The sequence below is a fragment of the Brienomyrus brachyistius genome, unplaced genomic scaffold, assembly GCF_023856365.1.
Source record: "Brienomyrus brachyistius isolate T26 unplaced genomic scaffold, BBRACH_0.4 scaffold36, whole genome shotgun sequence".
Classification (NCBI taxonomy): Eukaryota; Metazoa; Chordata; class Actinopteri; order Osteoglossiformes; family Mormyridae; genus Brienomyrus; species Brienomyrus brachyistius.
The window spans coordinates 1,354,092-1,366,866 of NW_026042311.1; the positions used below are offsets into that span (position 1 = coordinate 1,354,092).

At 40.6% G+C, this 12,775-nt stretch overlaps 1 protein-coding gene and 1 long non-coding RNA gene across 2 annotated transcripts in view; both read right to left on the minus strand.

The window, feature by feature from the left end:
* The window catches only part of LOC125721930 (protein NLRC5-like), a gene marked incomplete at its 3' end in the record, with an annotated part of 510,329 nt that overhangs the window by 395,411 nt on the left and 102,143 nt on the right, over positions 1-12,775 (minus strand). The gene's annotated exons all lie outside the window — the stretch shown is intronic.
* On the minus strand, positions 4,270-6,650 carry LOC125721969 (uncharacterized). Its single transcript, XR_007386018.1, has 2 exons — positions 6,390-6,650; positions 4,270-5,432 (listed from the first exon to the last, which is right to left on the minus strand). It is a non-coding gene; the product is annotated as an uncharacterized LOC125721969 (long non-coding RNA).

A 12,775-nucleotide genomic window follows, 5' to 3' on the forward strand; every position in this document is an offset into this window, starting at 1 on the left:
CTGCTTTACTGCAGACATGGAAGCCTCTCAAACCTGCTGGGATACAGTATGTTTATGTATGTTAATACCTATGAAAACAATAATAATAAAATGAATCAGCAGTCCTCCTGACCTTTTCAGCTAGTTTTTTATACATGCTCTGTATGTAGCAGTAGACATTCCTCCTCCCCCACTAACATGTCAGGACCAGTTCGTACCAACCCTGATGTCACCAGCCATTCAAGATTCCACCGCTGTTACGCACTGAGTACTACTTCAGTACAAAAGACAAATAGCCAATTGGTACAAACCAGTTAGCTCACATAATAACATAAGAAAGTATGTATTAACATTTTTACCTCATGGAAACTGTGCAAGTAAAATATGTAAATGACAAAGTAAGTGTGTCCATGTAAATATTCAATCATTTATTTAAGGCTAATGCAGAAGTCTTGTGGAGCCCATACCTTGATGAGTCACACCTGCTTGGGAGGCACAATATTACACAATTTTAGCCAAAAGGTTTTAACCCTTTGAAGCCTGTCCATTTTTGGTGTTTTTTATCCCTTTGATTTCAGGCATATTACATGGCATGTATATGAGTTACCCACATATGCTGTATATCTTTGTTTTCTGGACATTCTGGGCTGCTCAGATCTCTCAGTTTATTAAGGCACAAGTACATTTACTGGTTTGCACAGGGAAGCTTGGCCATATTTTTAGATGACTTTTGCGCATTTTTTGAATCCCGTTTGGAGCATGACATAAGGAGAGAGGTAGGAGGACATACATCATGTACCATGGTACCACCCTAAGAGCTGCATTACATATTCCAAAGCACAGAATTCGGCCGTCCAGAGATGGCTTGCTTGGACCTGGAGTCTATGTCAGTCAGAACTTTCAGAAGACCAAAGCCTACGCAATATATCTACCCTCCAATGAGCGGAAAGCTGTACTCAGGCTGAGGGTAAAGTAAAGAAGGTAAAGAAGATTCACTACCAGGGACACCCCCTCCAAAATACATCCCTACTTAAAGTATAATGTCCCCCCTCTCTTTTATTATTAGTAAGAGAAGATTATAAAGAACTACACAAAGATTATCCCTCATCCTCAAAAACTGACCTTACAGGATGTTCTCTGTTTGTAACCAACATGGAACAGTTGTGGTTGTTCAAGAAGTTCTTCCCTGTGGGTGGTGTGTTTATTGATGTCAGGCTGTTTTGCTTGCCAGGTTGACATCCCATTCTAAATCATTAGGCATCAATATTGAGCCCCCCCTCCCCCTTTGGAGATATAACTGCTGCCACTCATCAAGGACGGCTTTTCAAAAGATTTTGGAGGGTGTCTGTGCAAATAAGCCCATTAATCTGCATAAGAATTTACAAGGTCCGGCCCTGATGTTGGATATGAAGGCCTGACTCGTAATCCCCATTCTAGTTCATCCCAAAGGAGTGTGATGGGGTTGACGTCAGAGCTCCGTCTGGGCCAGTCTATTTGTTACACACCAAACTCACTCGATCATGTTTTTATGTCATGCTGGAACAGAAAAGGTCATTCCCCAACATAGACCTGTCAAAAACATATGGTGAAGCATTAAGAGTTCCCTTCACTGGAACTAAGGGGCCTATGCCAACCCCTGATAAACACCCCATACCATTATCTCTCACCCACCAAACTGTACAGCTGGCATAATGCAGTCAGGCAGGTAACGTTCTCCTGCCATCTGCCTAATCCAGATGCATCCATCAAATTGCCATACAGAGAAGCATGAATTGTCACTCCACAGAATGCTTCCACTGCTCCAGAGTCCATTGGCAGAGTGCTGTACCCCACTCTCTCCAAAGCTGGGTACTGTGCCTGGTGATCCATTGGCAGATGGTATGGGTGACATGAGCAGCCACGCTGGGCAGCATCTTGATTGGGACAGCACAGGGTGCCCACCTAACCCTCTCTATGTGAAACAGGCATGGCATGAGATAGCAGTGAGTGTGTCCTTATTTTCTAGCCTTACCAGATCATCCACACAGTACCAAAAGCAGTATAATGATGTCAGGAGGCGAGGAAAACAGAAACTCACTGCTGAATGAGAGCAGCAGCTGGCAATGTGGACTTAATTATGCTTAGTGTTTTTAATTTTGGGTCTGCAGCTTGTAAAATGTAAATAAAAGTGCAATCTTTGTTCAAACAAAGCACAACCTACAGTTTAAGGTGTTTTAAATTCTACCAATAAAAGACAATAGGGCTGTTATTTTTCTACATCTCACAATTTAGATTCCTTACGAAGCTACAGATGATTCAGCTCTTCTGCCAGCTGACCCTCCTTGCCCGTGCTGCTACCAGTGTCCACTCCATTGTTGCCATCAGTGCATGCAGTTCAGCATCATGCCTCCTAAAGTCCTGTAATGTGTCCTCATCAATGTCCAACAGGAATCCGTCACACATGGCAATGTTATGCAACATACAACATGCCACAAATAATGCCACGACCTTCTGCTGGCTGTATTGTAATGGTCCACCTCACTTAACTAAATATGTGAAAAGCATATTCAGCAATCCAAATGTCCTTTCAATTACAGTATGTGCTTAATTGTGGTAATGATTGATTTTTTTATTATATGGTTTGTTCTTTACTTAATATATGAATATTTTTCTTTTGATGTTTCATTAAACAGTATGAAAGAATCAGTTGTATTCTATAATAAATTGCATATAAATGAAATAAAAGAACAAAATACCATTAGTGCACTTCCAGCACGTATCTGTGTCAATTACAAGCATCATGCACCCGCACATTTATAAAACGCGCCGCCTAAATACCGTGTAACAATATGCCACTGACTTTGGATGTGATTTCTGTTGCCTCAAGTCTCCCCCATGGTTGCATGAGTGTGGAGTCTGCATGTTCTCCCCATGTCATCGTAGGGTTTCCTCCAAGTACTCCGGTCTCCCCCCACAGTCCAAAAACACGATGAGGTTAATTGGAGTTACCATATTGTGGTGTGTTGGTGTGCTTGCGTGTGTGTGAATCAGTTAATTGATAGTTTAGGTTACAGAAAGTTAGGTCGAGCTGTTATATGATTGTGCCTTACTGAATGAATGTAGGTCTATATCATAAGAACATTACATAGCAGTAAAATATTATGGGTATGAAGCATGTAATTTAAGATTATTTGTAATCATATATAAGGATAAAAATGAAAGGAATGCTTGATATTAACCATTACAAGCTAACATGAAATATACGTATTTTGATATCCAAATTCAGCTTTGTAGTGTTTCTGTGGGGTGTGGCACGGTGGGTAACACTGTCACCTCATACTGTGGGGACCCGGGTTCAAGTCTCCCCCAGGATTCCCTGTGTGTGGAGTGTGCATGCCCTCCCTGTGTCGTCATGGGCTTTCCTCTGGGTATTCCAGTCTCCCCGCACAATCATGCAGTGGTGAACTGGAGTCACCAAACTGTGCATTGTTGTAAATGGTGTATGAATGTGCCCCCTTATCCTTGTACAGGAGAAGCAGGAACAGACAATGGATAGAAAGTAGGTGGTGCCTCATTTTATTTGAGTATAAGCCATTGGATCCTTTTTCAGTGCACATTCAGTTTGGTTAGTTCTGTTTAATACATACAAGAAAATAAATGTTACTCAAGACCATGTGGATTCCAGCTGTGATTCCATTGTTGGAAGATCTGAGAGCAACGTGACAATGGGGAAGTGGCCTGCATCTTTGAAGGCAGAAAACGGGAGTGGGAGCTTGTCAGTGGTGAAACAGAAACCCTGATATCTGTCCAGCATCGAGTGACACTGTCAGGCTATGAATGGGAGACCTTGGATTATATTGTTATGCTGAAACAGAGCAACGTGACAATGGGGAAGTGGCCTGCATCTTTGAAGGCAGCAAACGGGAGTGGGAGCTTGTCAGTGGTGAAACAGAAACCCTGATATCTGTCCAGCATCGAGTGACACTGTCAGGCTACGAATGGGAGACCTTGGATTATATTGTTATCCTGAAACAGAGCAACTAGTCCGACAGTCACTCAAGTTTTACTGAAACAGAAACTGAATACAAAAAATAAGCAAAACAAAGACAATGATAAGTTGCAGCACTAAAGACTAAAGCTATTTTCAAGTAAACAAATTTAGATACTAGTGCCATAATGAAGATCCTTTATCTGAGATGTAGGTGCAGTAGATAATATACCATCTAATGTACCCACATCATTCCCATATATGGCATTGGTGGAGAGGTTGTGTCAGGTTTACATCTGGAGTTTCACTGCGGTACACAAAAAGAAGTCGTTCATATTGTGTTTTTTATTATTGTCTTCCTACATTCATACATATATTCCATTTTCATCCATCCATCCATATAATCGAATAAAACTGGATGCTGTAATACTTGTATGGATTTTTCCTATGATTAATCAAAGATCAACAGCGTCTTACTAAAGAAGCCAACCTCCACAGAATATTATTGTATTTGATCAAAATAAACATTTATGTACTGAGTTTTAAAGAACAATGCATTCCCTAAACTGTTAAAAAGAAGGAAGTGACAGAGAATAAAGATGAGTAATACAATTATATTAACAATTCCAAAATGACATTTGTGTTCCACAAGAGAAGTGTCATGCCCGGCTCGTCCGCTCCTCGTGTGTGCCACGCCCCCTTGATTATCCACGTGTACTTCCCTGATTGTCTCCATCTGTGTCCGCTTATTTTGATTGGTCCTGTCCTATTTAAGTCCTGGTCTTGCTTGTCTCCCCTGTCCGTCATTGTAGTTGATTGTAGTTCATTGTGGTTTGGTGATGGTAGTCTTCGTGTTACCTGTTCCAAGTCCCGATCACCCAATAAACCCTGAGTTTTGCCCCGATTCCTGCCAGTTTGCCTGCTCCTTACCTGCCTACCTGCACGATCGCCGCTCAGCACGCCTGCAATCGTGACAAGAAGATTATAAAGAACTATACTGGGATTATGGATAAAACTTCAATCCTGCTGGGATCCCAAACACAATCTTCCTCCAAACCACTGGGAACCATTCCGCACTTGGGGGGCACCCAGGCTGTGTCATACCCATTCTCATGCCAGGTTTTTTGGAGGGGGTGTCCCTGCCGGTCGATCTTCTTTACTTTTCCTACTCGAATCCTCAGCTTGAGTACAGCTCGCTGCTCATTGTAGGGTAGATTTTTTGGGTAGACTCTGGCCTTCCGAAAGCTCCGACTGACATAGACTCCAGGTCCAAGCATGCCATCGATGGATGGCCGAAATCCGTGTTTTTGAATATTAAATGCAGCTGTCAGGGTGGTGCCATGGTACATGATGTATGTCCTCCTACCTCTCTTTATGTCACGCTCCAAACGGGATTCAAATGGTGCATCAAAGTCATCATAAAAGCTGGCCATACTTTCTTCTGCAAACTAGCCACTTTACTTCTGGATTAATAAACAGATGTTTTCTGTACCAAACAAAACAGTTACAATTAACAGTGTATGTATATGATATGAAAATAAAAATAATTACAGTGATACCTTAGAACTCAAACTTAATCCGTTCAGAACTCGGGTTCAAATCCTGAAAAGTTAGAGTTCTGATCGAATTTTCCCCATAAGAAATAATTGAAAACCAATTAATTGGTTCCTGGACACAAAAAATAACACCCAAATATGATTTTTTTTTTTTTAGCATTTAAACACAAAATGAACAGGATAAAACAAGAAGAGCATATACTAAACACATCTAAGCACATTTATCAAAGCAGTAATTTGTAAAGTAAGAAAATAAATGCCGTGCGTAACATTTTTTGCTTAATGGCTTCCAAAACAATAAAGACTGTACCCCAACGCTACCCCAAGCCAGGCCCCAACACTGTGCCAACACTAGACTATGCCATGCGGTCCATTGTTTATTTTTATTATTACTCTGTAGTCCTTATTTTGTTCGTAAATCGCAAACTTTTAGGTTGCAACATTTGTACAACTATTGCGTAACTTTTTGGTGAGCAATGGCTACCAAAATGATATAAAGTTCAGTGTATTACCTGATATTTTCAATAACAAAGCACTATCACCAACAAACGATGCTATCACAGCGCATGCGAGGCTGAGACTGAAGCGTTACCCTTTGTTTCCGCTGAGAGACGAGCCGCGCGACTCATTTCCCCACGCATACAAATTATCTCAGGTCGGCGTTCACGGTTCAACTACTGAGATTCAGAAGTTCTATGTCATTTTTTTCGAACTGGTTGGTTCGACTTTTAAGAAATTCCAGTTCAAATGAGTTTGAGTACTGAGGTACCACTGTATATGATCTTGCTATTATTTTATTAAAATGATGTTTTGTTATAATGATCCTCACTTTTTTGTGAATTATAATCAAAATAAGAGAGAATTAGATCATGGAGTTTCACACTTACCTCTTGGACTGAAAATCCACTTAAGTCAGTTCCTTCAGACCGATGAGTTAAGTGTTTCCTGTACTTTAATCTTCCATTTCATTGGTTTTGTCACGCCCATATTGTGTCACAGTAAAGAATTTCCTCCTCCTCAGCACAAACCAATACACATAAAACCAGTTTGCCGTCATAATACATTTTTGTGTTCATTATTCTGAAGCAAGCTAGAAACTCGGATTTGATTTTGTGCGCTCTTGCTAAAAGTAAGGCATACATACATAATGTAAATCATTAAAATCTGCAAAGTAAGTTTTGCATGGAGTTTCGCTTTTCATGTTACAGAAAACATGAGTCACAGAAAAACTGTAAAAGAAAAAGATAAAAATATAACCACATGAGAGGGGTGCAGTGATTATCACTGTTGCCTCACACCTCTGGGATCAGGTTTTGAGTCTTTACCAGGATTCCTTGTGGATGGAGTTTGTATCTCCTCCCTGTGCTGTTCTGGGGTTTCCTCTAGGTACTCCAGTTTCCTCAACCCAGTCCAAAAACATGTTGAGGCTAACCAAATTGCCCATAGGTGGGAGTGTGCCCTGCATTGGTTGGCCCCCATCCTGGGTTGTTCCCTGCGTTGCACCTGCAGCCTTCACAATAGGCTCTGCCCCCCCCTGCAACCCTGAATAGAGTTTCAGGAAATGTATGGATAGACAGATAACCATAAGAGAGAACAGAGTCAAAGCTGGTTTACTATGGACACAAAAAGGCACAAAAACCATCACATCTGTCTTCAGTATTTTACAGGATCATCCTTCTCACGGTCGTTTGGTACAAACCCTCAACCCAGAGGGTGTGAGGTGGCACAATGCACCCCCCCCCCAAGAGTTATGGTACATACAGATTATTGACAATCATTAAAATTAATCAAACAATTCAATCTGAATTCATTTAGTAGGTACTTTTATCTAAATTGAGTTGCATGTTTGATAAAACAGGGTCAGACATTCCCTGGAATGATTAGGAGGGTAAGTGTATGGCCCAGGAGCCCAACAGGGATAGATTTGAACCGGTGACTTTCCACAGAGACACATCATTCTAACCCATTTATCCTCACTTCACAGCTCCAATTCAAACTAGAGATAGAGTAATAAAAATGAAAACTTTACTGATCCCTGTGGAGAAGAATTTCTATTGTACTGTACTGTACCACAGATGCGGGACATGAAGCTGGCAAGGAAATGAGGGTGACAATCCACTGAACGTTCCCAGACAAATGGGATTTATTAACATAACTGAATACAAGCAGGGAAAACTACAACATAAAGAGAACACAAGGGGTGAGAACAAACAGAAAAAATAAAGGACAAAGTAAAACCATTAGGGAAACCAGACAATACAGGGAGCAGGACTAGGAAACAAGGCAAACTATGACATACAGTAATAAAAATTCAATGACTCACTGAGGAAATGAAGACAGGCACTTAAATACGGAGAAACACCAGGGCAAACAGGGAAGAGGTGCAAAGTATAATCAAAGTAACAAATCAAAAAGGACTCGGGACAACAAGGAAGAGGTGGGGCAGATTACAGTGAAACAAGCATGAAACTAACAAAGCTTAACATAAACCAAAACCAGGAACTAGGAGGCATAACACAGAGTGCTGAGTGCACTAGACAAAAGCCAAACTGAAACAGGGCACATGCACAGCAAACCAAACAGGGAAGGACAATAATGGCAACAAACACTTTTACAACAAAAGCTAATATTTAAACAAAACAGGTGAGGCTGCTTCCAGAGAAATGGTTGTTAGAGAAATATGTACTTTTTTATTGTCATTTCTTAGAAATAACACCCTGCAGCAGCTTGATCTTAATTTAGCAATAACACGTCTTAAGAACTGTCGCTTGAATATTTCCACCCCATACATGGTGATAAACAATGTTGAATGTTATTTGCATATCCTGTTTGTGTACCTCAATAAAAGACACTGCGAGGGGAGTTCCTTTTTCGAAGTTGGCTGTGTCAGGCTGAGAGGCTGACACCTCAAGGTCGAGACTGGACTTCCCTTGCAGCAAGTAAAAAGTCATCACAGCTGTCTGTGTTGTTCTGTGTTCAGAGACTGGTTGGTTTCCAGCGTATCTTCAGAAGAAGATAACCCTAACAATGGTGGAGAAGAGGATGGCCAGCAGGTGGATGACCTGCAACACCTGCTAGCCAAGTAGGGAGGAGACACAAAGGGCAGCGCAGGACGGGCCTTGATGCTGACATACGCTATTACACCTATATGGCTGCTTTTGAGAATCTGTACATTTGGCTTGTGCCTCCAGACTAACTAGTTTATTATTTTTCTATGCTTTCTATGCTTCTGTATTTCTCATTGTTTTTGACTGTATATAGGTCTGTCGCTGTTTTATGAATGTTAGGAATTCAGTTTATCAAGCCCTGATGCAACCCATGTACTCTGTTCTGTAGGGTATAGGGCTTAGAAGTCAAGAGCGCTACACTATAAAATAGAAATGATAAAGATGCATTAATCTTCTATTTGAACACACATGTATCATTTTAAAGAAGAAAAAATAAGCTATTTCCTCTTACCTGCTGTCTTGCATTGTGCTAGGGATGATGGTTACCTCTTAATACTTTGGCCACTTTACTCTCAGGGGCCTTAATCCTCTTTGTGGACAGATAGCCCGTCATCATTTATCGACCAAAGGACGATGCAGTCTGGGACAACAGTAATAATGTTTAATTATACATATAAAGGGCAGTGTGTGTCTGTTTGTGAATTAGTGCACTTAATGTGTAATTTAGAAATTACTGCAAATGTGGAAAAAAATACAACTTCCTTTGTGTTTTGTTTAGTAATTATGTAATGAAGGCATGCATTAAGAAATGCTGTAATATACTCTGTTGACAAACCAACATGTTTTTAGGTTTACACTGTTCAAGTAAATGTATCTACAAACTGCAATTTCCTAAGTGTTAATTTAATGTCTTACTTTGTTCATAAATAAGCAGATTAATGTTAATTTTAAAATTATTTGAAATTAATTGAATTTTAACAGCATCACTAGTAGTATCAGATGGATAGTATAATTTCCCGCAGCCACTAGCTGTACCTTTAGCCACTTCCACCTTCAATTGGCCATCAGGGCACAAGTCCCTTCCAAGACTCTGATCAACACACCACCCCTGTACATTCCTCTCTGAAAACCCACGTCTCGTCCCAAAATGAGTGTATAACACCAATGCAATTTCAGCACATGATCCTTCATTTCTGATTTTGTCAAGAATAAAAAATTGAACTTGTGCAAAAACGTGTTGTTCGGCTCCCCATTAGACTGCTAACTTCTGCGCCATTGGTCTGTGAAGCAAAACTGGAGTACCTGGTGGAAACCCCACAACAAAGTTGGGAGATCATGCAAACTCCACACACATGGGACACTGGTGGAAACTCAAACCCGGATCCTAGCGGTAGGAGATGATAAGTGATAACTATTGCACCACTAAGCCGCCCCTTTACTATCGTACTACTGTAAGATTTTCACAATCGTATCATCAAAACAAAAAACAGGTTAGTTCCCGATTCTGGTTTTTCCACTTTAAAATAAAATTCCATTGGCCGTCATATACACAGACCAACGGTTATGGCCAAAAGTTTTGGCAGTGACACAAATGATGTTTTTTTTCCCCAAACTGTTGCGTCCAGTTGCACGAGCAGGAAGTGGGGAAGCAGATTCAGGAGACGAGGATTACAAAAGCGGGGTTTGTTGACAAAGCGGGGAGCAGCACAGGACAAACGTTAATGACTGATCTGGGGAAACGGACTAGCACACAGCCTAAATACACAAAGCTGAGGGAGGGAAAAGCAGAACAACTGAAAAGGATCAGGAATTCACACGAGGTTGCTGAGGGGCGTGGCACACAGGAGCACCATACCAGCAGGTCATGACACAAACTTTGCTGCTTCCGCATTTTTAGATTTTTTTTGTAGCACTGCTGTGCTCTTTGCTGCACAGCAATATCAGTCTCAAATGTCTCTCTTTGTACTCTTCTTCTACTCTTCTGCATACCTGTCATTAATGCTTTCTTGCTACCTACTTGTTAATGAATAGAACACAACATTTTCCCTTCACATAATCAGAGTATGAATTATAAGAATGCGGTGGACAACAGGACAGCAGTTCTATAGAACCGATCATTAGAAATACTGCATAACTTTTGCATGCACTCGAAAGATCAACAGTAGTATGCACCATATCCTTTGTTACTAGAAATGTACATGGAATAGCAAATAGAGCATTTAATACTCAACAGTATCACAAGTAAAATAAGAATTGAAATGCAAGAGTAAAAGCTCAACCATCTGAAATATCAGTAACCAATCAACAATGAACATTTCACAGGCTAACACTCTTTAAGTATGTGTAATGGGTATAAACACCTGTAGTCCTTTATTAAAATCTGTTATTAATCTTTGGGCTCAGTGGATTTTGTTGTCATGTATAGCCAATGAGTAGCCTTGGTGGGCGGGTCTTAGTTTGGGAGACGATACGTTGACATCAGAGCGGCGCCTAAAGAAGATGGTTGGATAATGGCAGACGGGTGAAATGGTTGTAGGGAGCCGCCCACTGGCCCAATGCCGCAGCCGAAGGCTGTGAATGCGTGTTGGTCCTTCCGAGCGCTCCTGGGAATTACTTACCCTTTTTAAGGCCACTTAAAAAAAAAAATTGGTTCTCGTCCCCGCCCGACTCGCCGAAATGCCTCCGACCTGAATTTTTTAAAAAATTTTATTTCGCAAAAATCGCATGGAAAATGCCCAAGAATGACGAGATTTGAATTTCCCGCGCATTCCACATCGACGATTGATCCACATTGTGTAATCCTAGTCTTGGAATGGTTTCATGAACCTAAATTTGTCTCTACCTGAGATGGGCTGGTGCAAAGATTTAAGTCTGGGGAAGTGATGTGGTACATGTTCTTAAGTACTTGTTTGTAGAGTTGCATTTCCTTGTTCAACCATTCAGGTTCCTGTATTTTGTAAATTCCTTGTGTTTTAACATGTTCTAATACACTTTCTTTCTAGATATATATTTTAAAATCTTGGTTGTTCATTTAGAATGGGAATGACAAACAGAATATTGGTTTCAAATAGTATCATTTTTATATTCACGAATGCAACATCAGCATAAAGTATCCAAATCCATAGTTGGGAAGGCATTTATGAGATACACATGAATCAAGGAATTTACATTCTTGTATTTTCTTACATTTAATATATTTGAAACGCAACAAACGAAGAACTGAGGAGACGTACTAAGTAGGTCTGCTCTCTTCGGTATGTATTTTCAAATATGTATTTTCTTACATATTTGAAAGTTCAAACAGTCAATCAAAATTTGTAAAAAAAAATAAAAATAAAAATCCCGCCCGCCCGACCCACCCCCTCCAAAAAAAAAGGACGAGAACCAATTATTTTTTTTTTTTTAAGTGGCCTAATATATAAAGTATTCTTTTAGGCACATATCTGACATTTTATTAAAGACCTTATTTCAGTATATTGTAGTCATGACATTTATGTTGTTATAGCCTGCTCCACAGGGTTTGTCTTAGAGGTACGGAAATCGCCACCATTTAAAACAATGTCAGCCTCTGATTATTCGGGTCCCTCGACCTATATAACTTCCCAAAGGCTCAGTGTCTGCCAATCACTGAGCTTGTGGGTGCCTCGGAGATTAAGCCGATGTTTACCCAAACCACACGTACATCCACCTCAGGGGCACCTCATCTACAGAACTGCTCAGAGTGGATCCTGAGGGCACCCTAGTGAGGCAATTTTCCATGCAGACAGTACAGAGTCCCTGTTCTACACAGCTTATAGCACATTGATGGAAATCACAATCTTGAAGGGCCAAGCTCTGTGTCAACTTCTTCCGGTCCTCTGTCAACTCTATGGACCCTTTCAACTGTCAATCATAAAGTTACAACTCAGCAAAGAGAGAAAAACTACTGAACTGTGCAATTCTTGGTAAATAGCAAGTCTGTAGCAGAGCGACTGCCTCCCTGACTCCTGTATCGCAGCAGCCTTCCGTGTCAGTGGAGACCTTTTCAGGCTTCCACCACTCACAATGTGGACAACAGCTGGGCTTAGACCAGTCAGACAAGGACCACAGTGTAAAACTTAATGGCTCGCTTACCTTCCAATCTGAAACAAATGAAGACTTTAAATAAGTGATTCTAAAGGCTGAACTCTGCTTTAAACTCTGGGTGTCTAATGAAACTGCACTTAAGAAAACAAGTCCATATTTATAAAACTGTGTGTGCACATGGCTCCACATAACTTGTTTATACTTCACCAAAAACTTGAAAATATACACTTTAAAAAAAGCTCAGTCCCACCCAATACACT